The sequence below is a fragment of the Eumetopias jubatus genome, unplaced genomic scaffold, assembly GCF_037043125.1.
Source record: "Eumetopias jubatus isolate StellerSeaLion01/CBP00866 unplaced genomic scaffold, mEumJub1_p1.0 scaffold_5, whole genome shotgun sequence".
In the NCBI taxonomy this organism is placed as follows: Eukaryota; Metazoa; Chordata; class Mammalia; order Carnivora; family Otariidae; genus Eumetopias; species Eumetopias jubatus.
The window spans coordinates 70,829,626-70,839,763 of record NW_028274811.1 but is presented as its reverse complement, the minus strand read 5'-3'; the positions used below and the strand labels follow the sequence as shown (position 1 = coordinate 70,839,763).

The following is a 10,138-nucleotide window of genomic DNA, read 5'->3' as shown; positions in this document are numbered from 1 at the left end:
TTCTAGGAGTTTCTCATGTATATGGAACATTTTGAATGATAGAGAGATTCTGCCATATATTAGTTACCTCTGAAGAATGCTGGGGTTTTTGTTGTTGTTGCTCTTTGCTTTTTGTTTTATTAGGTAACTAAATTGGTTGGCCTCAAACTGAAATTATTATTAACCCTGCTATGGAAAGCAGCTGGTGTCTTTGCTAATTATTTTTAGCCTTGTAGATGTTCTTTTGTACCACTACTGGACTTTACACACACAAGTTTATTCAGATATTAGCCAACAATTTGGGCAGAGAGGATACATAAATTGTGAACCCTGCCCCCACCATGACCCTTTTCTCTTCTTGATATTTTTCCTCACTTTCCAGCTTTTTTTGCAAAACCAAATTCAGTCTGCTAATTCTTCCAGTCAATAGGAATAAGTTTTAATGAGGTTTCTGCTCAAATTTAACCTACCTTACATAAATTAAACTAGGTGGTACCCTCAGGGAGAGGAGGACCCACACAGACTAAAGTAAATTTTATCCAAGGTAGTTTCCTTTCTCAATGGGTATAATGCCATTCTTGCTTTGGCAGCATATATACAAAACCGGAGTGATACAGAAAAAATTAGCATGGTTCCTGTGCAAAAACAACACACAAATTTGTGAAGGGTTCCATCTTTTTAATAGATATGCAAAAAATAAAGAGAAAGGAATCCAAGTATATCACTAAAGAAAGCCAAGAAATTGTGACAGAAGAGAGCAAGAGAATAAAGAAACAGACAAAAACTACCAAATCAACCATAAAGCAAGTAAAAAAATGGCAATAAATATATACATATCAGTAATTACTTTGAAGGTAAATGGAATAAATGCTCTAATCAAAAGACATAGGGTGAAGAAATGGATTAAAAAAAAAAAAGACCCATCTGTATGCTGCCTACAAGAGAGGCATTTCAGACCTAAAGACATATGCAGATTGAAAGTGAAGGGATAGAGAAGCATTTATCATGCAAATGGATGCAAAAAGCAAGCTGGAGTAGCAATACTTGTATCAGAGAAAATAGACTTTAAAACAAAGACTGTAACAAGAAACAAAGGAGGACACTATATAATCATTCAGGGGACAACCCAATAAGAAAATATAACAATTATAAATATTTCTGCACCCAACATAGGAACATCCAAATACTTGAAGCAGTTAATAACAGGTATAAAAGAACCAATTGATAGTAATACAATAAAGGTATGAAAATTCAACATTTCACTTACAAAATGGGTACATTATCCAAACAGAAAAACAATAAGGAAATAGACACTTTGAGTGACACATGGACCAGATGTATTTAACAGATATATTCAGAATTCCATGCTAAAACAGCAGAGTACATATTTTTTTCAAGTGCACACAAACATTCTCCAAAATACACCATATAATAGGCCAGAAAATAAGTCTCAACAAATTCAAAAAAGATTAAATCATTCTATCCATCTTTTCTGACCACAGTGCTATGAAACTAGAAATCAACCACAAGAAAAAATCTGGAAAGACCACAAGTACATGGAGATTAAATAACATGCTACTCAACAATGACCAGGTTAACCAGGAAATCAAAGAGGAAAGAAAAAAAAAATACATGAAATGAAAATGAAAACATAATGGTCCAAAATCTTTGGGATGCAGCAAAAGCTGTTCTAGAGGGAAGTTTGTAGCAACACAGGCTACCTCAAAAACAAACAAACAAACAAAAAAAAGATTTCAAATAAACAACCTAAGCCTCCCACCTAAAGGAGTTAGAAAAAGAACAAATGAAAGACCAAATAAGCAGAACAAAGGCAGTAATTATGATTAGAACAGAAATAAACAAAATAGAAACTAAAAAATAATAAAAATTAAAATTATAAAAGAAGCAATAGAACAAATCAATGAAACCTGGAGCTAGTTCTCTAAAAAGATCAACAGAATTGATAAACCTTTATCCAGATTCATCAAAAAAAAAAAAAAAAGGAGAGGACTCAAACTCAGAAATGAAAGAGTAGAAATAACCAACACCACAGAAATACAAACAATTTTAAGAGAATATTATGAAAAGTTATAAGCCAACAAATTGGACAAGCTAGTAGAAATGGATAAATTTCTAGAAACATATAACCTCCCCAAATTCATATAACCTCCCAAAATTCAATGAGGACAAAGTACAAAATGTGAACAGACCGATTGCAGCAATTAAATTGAATCAGTAATCAAAAAAACTTCCAAAAACAAAAGTCCAGGATCAGATGACTTCAGAGGGAAATACCATCAAACATTTAAAGAAGAGTTAATATCTATTCTTCTCAAACCATTCCAAAAACTTGAAAAAGAAGGAAAACTTCCAAATTCATTATATGAGGCCTGCATTACCCTGATACCAAAACCAGATAAACACTACGAGAGAGGGTTCCTGGTTGGCTCAGTTGGTTAAGCGACTGCCTTCGGCTCAGGTCATGATCCTGGAGTCCCGGGATAGAGTCCCATATCGGGCTTTCTGCTCAGCAGGGAGTCTGCTTCTCCCTCTGACCCTCTTCCCTCTCGTGCTCTCTATCTCTCATTCTCTCTCTCTCAAATAAATAAAATCTTAAAAAAAAAAACACTACGAGAGAGAGAACTACAGAGCATTATCCCTGATGAACATAGATACAACAATCTTCAATAAAATATTAGCACACTGAATCCAACAATACATTAAAAAAAAACATTCAAGATGATCAAGTGGGATTTATTCCTGGGATGCAAGCATGGTTCAATGTTTGCAAATCCATCAACAGGATACACACCCATAAGAGGAAGGGTAAGAACCATAAGATTATTTCAATAGAGACAGAAAAAACATCTGATAAAGTACAACATCCATTCAGGATAAAAACCCTCAACAAAGTATGTTTAGAGGGAACATACCTCAACATAATAAAGGCCACATATGAAAAACCCACTGTGAGCATCATACTCAATCGTATAAAACTGAGAGCTTTTCCTCTAAGATCAGAAATAAGACAAGGAGGTCCATTCTCACCACTATTATTCAACATAGTATTAGAAGTCCTAGCCACAGCAATCAGACAACAAAAAAGAAATAAAAGGCATCCAAACTGGTAGGAAGAAGTAAAATTTACAGTATTTGTAGATGACATGATACTACTATGTATGGAAAACCCTAAAGACTCCACCAAAAATAAAAACCTACTAGAACTGATAATTGAATTCAATAAGGTCATAAGATACCAAGTCAACATACAGAAATCTGTTTCATATCTCAACACTAAAAACGAAGCAACAGAAAAAGTAATTAAGAAAGCAATCCCATGAACAATTGCACTAAAAAGAATAAAATGCCGAGGAATAAATTTAACTGAAGAAGCAAACTATCTGTACTCTGAAAACTATAAAGCATTGATGAAAGAAATTAAAGATGACACAAAAAAATGGGAAGATATTCCATGTTCAAGGATTAGAAGAACAAATATTGTTAAAATGTCCATACTACCCAAAGCAATCCACAGATTTAATGCAATCCCTCTCAAAATACCAACAGCATTTTCCACAAAACTAAAACAAATAATCTTAAAATTAAATCCCTGAATGGCCAAAAACAACCTTGAAAAGGAAAAACAAAACTGGAAATATCATAATTCTAGATTTCAAGTTATATGACAAAGCTATAGTAATCAAAACAGTATGATACTAGCACAAATATAGATACACAGATTGATGGAACAGGATACAAAGCCCAGAAACAAACTCACAATTACATGGTCAATTCATCTTTGACAAAAGAGGCAAGAATATGAAAGGGGAAAAAGTTTCTTTAACAAATGATGTCAGAAAAACTGGACAGCTACATGCCAAAGAATGAAACTGGACCACTTTCTTAGATCATACACAAAAGTAAATTCAAAATGGATTAAGGACCTCTGAGGTGTGAAACCATAAAAACCCTGAAGAGAACATTGGAAGTAATTTCTGACACTGGCCAAAGCAAAGTTTTTCTAGAGACGTCTCCTGAAGCAAGGGAAACAAAAGCAAAAATATACTATTGGGACTGCATCAAAATTAAAAGCTTCTGCACAGCAAAGGAAACAGTCGACAAAACTAAAAAATAAACCACAGAATGGGAGAAGATATTTACAAATGACATATCCAATAAAGTGTTAGTATCCAAAATATATAAAGAACTAATACAACTCAACACTGAAAAAAACAAATAATCCAAAAAATGGGCAGAAGACAGGCACCTTGGTGGCTCCGTCAGTTGAGTGTCAGGCTCTTGATTTTAGCTCAGGTCATGATCTCATGGGCTGTGAAACCAAGCCCTGTGTCAGCCTCCACATTCAGCAGGGAGTCTGCTTGAGAGTCCCTTTCTCCCTCTCCTTCTGCCCCTTCCCACTCCCCACCCCACACACTCTCTTAAATAATATAAATCTTAAAAAAAAAAAATGGGCTGAAGACATAAACACCTATTTCTCCAAAGAAGACATCCACATGGCCAACAGATACATGAAAAGATGCTCAACATTCCTCATCCTTAGGGAAATGCAAATCAAAACTACAATGACATATCACTTCATACCTGTGAAAATGACTAAAATCAAAAACATAAAAAACAAGTATTGGTGAGGATCTAGGAGAAAAAGGAACCCTCTTGCCCTGTTGGTGGGAATGCAAACTGGTGCAGCCACTGTGGAAAACAGAATGGAAATTCCTCAAAAATTTTAAAATAGTACCACTCTATGATACAGTAATCACACTACCATGTAGTAATGAAATATAAGAACACTAATTTGAAAGGACATATGCACCCCTATGTTATTACAACACTATTTACAATGGACAAATTATGAAAACAGCCCCAGTATCCATCCATAGATGAATGGATAAACACGTGCACACACAAGAATATTATTCAGTTTGTAAAAAGAATGAAATCTTGCCATTTGCAATAATACGGATGGAGCTAAAGAGTATTATGCTAAGCAAAATCAGTCAGAGAAAGACAAATATATTTTGATTTTACACATATGTGGAATTTAAGGAATAAAATAACTAAACAAAGGAAAGAGAGAGAGAGAGAGGACAAACCAAGAAACAGACTTTTAACTATAGAGAACAAACTGATGGTTATCAGAGGGGAGGTGGGTGGTAGAATGGGTAAAATAAGTGATGGGGATTAAGAGTACACTTACCATGATGGGCACTTAGTAATGTATAGAACTGGTGAATCACTATATTGGACCCTTGAAACTAATAAGCACTGTATGTTAACTATACCGGAATTAAAAAAATTAAAAACTTAGAAAAAATAATGTCATGCTATTTTTATTTTTAGTCATCTTTCACTGTAATCAAAAAATGTTTACATATACTTCATTTCTAGTTTATGATTATGGGCAGGCTGGTTAAAATACTCTGATATTACTGAAATCAGAATCCCCTTATATTTTAAATTTTTTTCAAATGTTTGATATTCTTTGGTTACTGTTTCATATTTGTAATGAGTTGGAAGGTGGCCCCCCAAAAATATGTCCATTTATAATTCATGATCTTATTTGGAGTAACAGTCTCTGCAGAAATAATTGAGGATTTTGAGATAATCATTCTGGATTATCCAGGTGGGCCCTAAGTACAGTGAATGGAGTTCTTATTAAAAAACAGAGAGAGAAATTTGAGACATACAGAAGAGGAATAACTCATGTACAGTCCTAGGTAGCTATGTGAGTTAAATAGCCCACAAGTCAATGAACACCTAAAGCCACCACAAGCTGCAAAAATCAAGGAAAGATTCTCTTCTAGAGCCTTTGAAGGGAGCACAGATGTACTGACATTTTGATTTCAGATTTCTGGCCAGTAGAACTGTAAGAAAACAAATTTCTATGTTTTAAGCCACTCAGTTTATGGTAATTTGTTACAACCTTCCTAGAAAAAGGTGCAATCAAGTTTGGGCTCCTATAACAAAATACCATAGACTGAGTGTCTTATAACCGACAAAAATTTATTACGGAGTTTCAGAGCTTGAAAGTCCAAAGTCCAGGGTGCCAATGTGGTTGGGTTTTGGTGAGGGTCCATCCTTTTCCATGTTGCAAACTTCTCATTGTATTCTCACATAGTACACAGGCAACAGAGCTCTCTAGGGTCTCTTTTACAAGGTAACTAATTCCATTTATATGAGATCCCTATCATAACCTAATCACTTCCCCAAGCCTCACCCCCTAATGCCATCACAATGAGAGGTCAGGATTTCAACATATACATTTGGGGGAGGGGCATAAATATTCATTCAATTGCAGAAACTAATACAATATTTAAAAATGAGTAATAGGAAGTTAAGTACTGGCTATGTGTGAGAAGTGGCAGGTTTTGTTTGGGGTGTATTACAAGAGGTTGAGTCATTATTCTGTGACATTCAATTGCCAGAAAGGGAGAGGGCTTTACCATAACCTGCACCAACTATTCTAGTTTCTCTAAGATTTTTTTAATCTAAATTATCTAGACCAGAATACTCAAGTATCTATCCTGAAGAGAAATGACTATGTCTGAGATTCAGCCTATAAGAGTATAAATTGTGCATGATTATCTTTTTTATTTTGGCACATTTTTCAGTCTTTTTCATGTATCAGTGCACATCACTTTAAATACCTAAGGATGCACATAATAACCTAGAATTCAAGATTTATAACAGTTCCTTTTCCTACCCCACCCTTTTTTGTTCTCATTTTAAGGTGTCTTGAAAGGGACCAATTTAAAAAAGGCCATTTTACCATCTTAGGGGGAAATACTGCTAGATATTTAAGTGTACTTTCAAAAACTGTTGCCTCATTTTACGGATGAGAGAACTGAGATCCAGAGGCTTTAAAGTAACTTACTCAAACAGACATAACCAGTGAGTGGCAATTCCAGATTCCTAATGCAGATTTGATTGCATCATTCTTAGAAATTCTCTGCCTCATGTTTTTTCAGCAAACAATTGTGTACCAAATATTGGCTAGTCAATAAATACAAATACAAAACATTTTTCTAGGTAACATGAAAAATAAGAGGATATATGATCTGGTGTCTCTCCCTTCAAAATATCTACAGTTAAATAGTGGTATATTAGAAGATGTCTAATTTCCATAGAAATTGAAAACAGTTTATATGCATTTTATGTCATAATTGAATATCCTGGAATATGTGTTTTATATGAGTAGTAGTAAGATCCCACAGAAAATAATGTTAAAATAAACCCTAAAATATTTGTCACTTGTTGGCAAGAACAAAAAGATTTTCTCTATGTATTCTGCCTACTGGCTCTACGTTCTAAGAGCCAGACAAAGCCACCCCACTACTTCTGACAGCCTGACTCTGTCTGCACTTTATCTGAATTTATTACTCATCATTTGTTATATTGCTAATAAAAACAGTATAAAATACTATCTTGTCACATTAAATCTGAAACAGAAATCTTGTTATATTTCAAGAAATGATTTAATATTAAATTACCTAAAATACTGGTGTAGAATGAAGTTTACCACCATTTCTGTGAGCTGCTAACTAAATACCGATTGGGGTAAAAGTTGCAACGTTAACTGCATGAGAAAAGCTTTTCACCTTACAGTACAGAAGGGTACTGTGTGTTTAGGTGCCTTGTGACTAAACCAATAGAGCAGAGCCAAGGATCAGGATCCCACATATTTCCAAGTCATACACTGATGTCTCTGGCTATCCATAGCACTTTAATTTTTTTTAAGTTATTAATGTAGTGAACCTTCTTAAAAAGTAAATAAATAGAAAAGCAGAATGGAAATAAAGAAATCATATCCTTGATATCTTTAAAAATGTATTAAAATGGCAATAATATAGTAATCTAATTCAGAGAGAAAATAAAGCTGTTGTATTAAGCCATTAAATAACTGGTTTTTGTTCTTTAGATTATCTGTAATTGAGACCAAATGTTAAAAGGTTTTATCTAGAACTGGCTTAGGGTATTTTCTGTGTTTCAAAAATAAAGAAATCCTTGTAACTAAAAATTCTAAAGTATTACTGAAAGACTGCTCTTCATTTTCCCATACTATTGTTAGCAATATCCCAAAATATATTAAGATATAACACCAAACTTTGTAGTCCTTTTTAAAATACATGGAATCAAGATTCAAAGTGAATGACTTTCACAGTTTGACTGTTTTCATATCCCATCTCTCTTTAGGCTTTCTTGATGGGAGGGAAAAATTGATTTTCTATAATATTCAAGCATTCTATAATAAACCAAATGGAAAAACCATGCTTCCTGCACCCCTTTCTAGCTTAGAAGGGTGTGTGTGTGTGTGTGTGTGTGTGTGTGTGTGTGTGTGTATTTTGGGCTGCAATTATTACCAACAATATAGAAAGCCTCCAGAAATAAAAATTAGTCATGATTTTCAGAAAACACCTTTAAACTGCTCATTTTATCAGGGAGAGAAAAGCATTTCAGAAAAACTAAGTATTTAATTCCCCAAATGCTCACCTGTGATTTATTCATGTACTTAATTTTTTTTCTAAATGTTTATTTTACCTTCATTTTACCAATTTCCTGTTCAACACTCTAAGGTTCTTAAGCCATTTATTAAGAAATTAGAAAGTTGCAAAAATATGTTAAGCATTACCACTCCCAATTTTTATCCTGGGGCAAAGGCTTCCACAGTGATAATATTATTTTGAAAAAAATGAGAAAGGATGAAGGAAGGAAGGAAAAAAAGAAAGGAAGGAAGGGACTAATAATATCTAGAATTTCCAGTGAGAATGGGGGACATCACTGATAAATAGCTTAAATTTACTTTGCAGAATATCGCATACCTATTCCTATGTTAAAAAGGAGCAAAGAAAAATCGACTGACACTATTTCCCTCAAGATTTAGGTTACTTCATCTGAAACACTCTTAGTGATTATTCCTAACACTGTCTGTATGGAATAGAGGACAGAGTGAATTGAGTAGGTCAGTTGTTAATAGTACAGGACAAAGTGGCTTTTCAGATTCTATTGTAATGCTATTCAAAAAGAATCTGCTTCTAAATCCTTAAGTCTGTGTTTGTGTGCGTGTGTGTAGTTTATGTGCCTCTGTTTCAAATGGCCTACTCTATGCTAAGAAGGGAACAGGGGAGTAAAATCTGGCATATCTGAATCCCTACGGAATTAGAAGTTGGTATATTCACAAAGGTACATTAAGGAATGCACTGTTGTTAAAGCTTATGATCAGGTCTAGAACTTGCAGGCATAGTGACTGTCTTTAAATACAGAGAAGGCATAGTTATCACTCCCCCATCTCCACCCTCAGTCATACTTTCCAAGAGAAATGATCAACTTTTACTCTAGTCTTTACTCTTGGTTTTTCCTAAAAGGTCAAAGCAGGTTTCTTCCCACAAGTTTATAGAAAGTACACAGGTGAGGATTAGATCCAACCTACTTAGGCCATGAACTAATCAACCAGACCGCCACCCCATGATCACCTGCAAACCAACAACCACCTATTTTCATAGTGTTTTAGTTGTCAAATTTGACTTTGCTTCGAATAAAAGCCTTTCTCCTAGAGGGCAGATTGTGGATCAAGCTGCTAACCGGGTTTGTCAGTGACAAGCATGCTTCTGGATTTGAGGTTTTCAGATTGTGTGACTGAGATACCCAAAATGGAGAAGTCAAGAAATTGTGGAACCTCTGTTCAACTCTGTTTCTGAGCCATGAAGTCCTGAATACTTCCAACAGGCTTCTGCAGAGCAGCAATTCCTTGTGAAACTGCTGTGACAAATCTCACACTTGCACTTTAGGCACCTAACTTCATAAAGACCTCGCTTCCTCCTATTCCTCACTTCAGTAAATTGTTAAAAATGGGAAACCATTTCTTCCTAAAGATCTTTAAAATTGATCTGGGAAAAAAAAACATGGGCTTCAAAGGCAGACAACTGTGGAAACAATTTCAAGTTGTGCCCCTTACCGTTTCAGGGATTTTGAGGGAGATATTTGATTTTTGGGGGTCTCAAATTCCTTACCTGTATAATAATTATAAAATAACAACAGATTCATTTCCAGATTGTTGTGAAGGCTTATGAAATATTATAGGTGAAGAGGCCAAATACTGTGTCATATTACCCTCTTGGGCTTGCAGTGTCTGAATCAGACCCAA

The 10,138-nt window shown here is 34.6% G+C and overlaps 1 non-coding gene across 1 annotated transcript; it reads left to right on the top strand.

Annotated features, from left to right (window-relative positions):
- The first annotated feature begins 557 nt into the window (after positions 1-557).
- LOC114198057 (U6 spliceosomal RNA) lies at positions 558-659 on the top strand. Its single transcript, XR_003607018.1, has one exon. It is a non-coding gene; the product is annotated as a U6 spliceosomal RNA (small nuclear RNA).
- Positions 660-10,138: the final 9,479 nt, after the last annotated feature.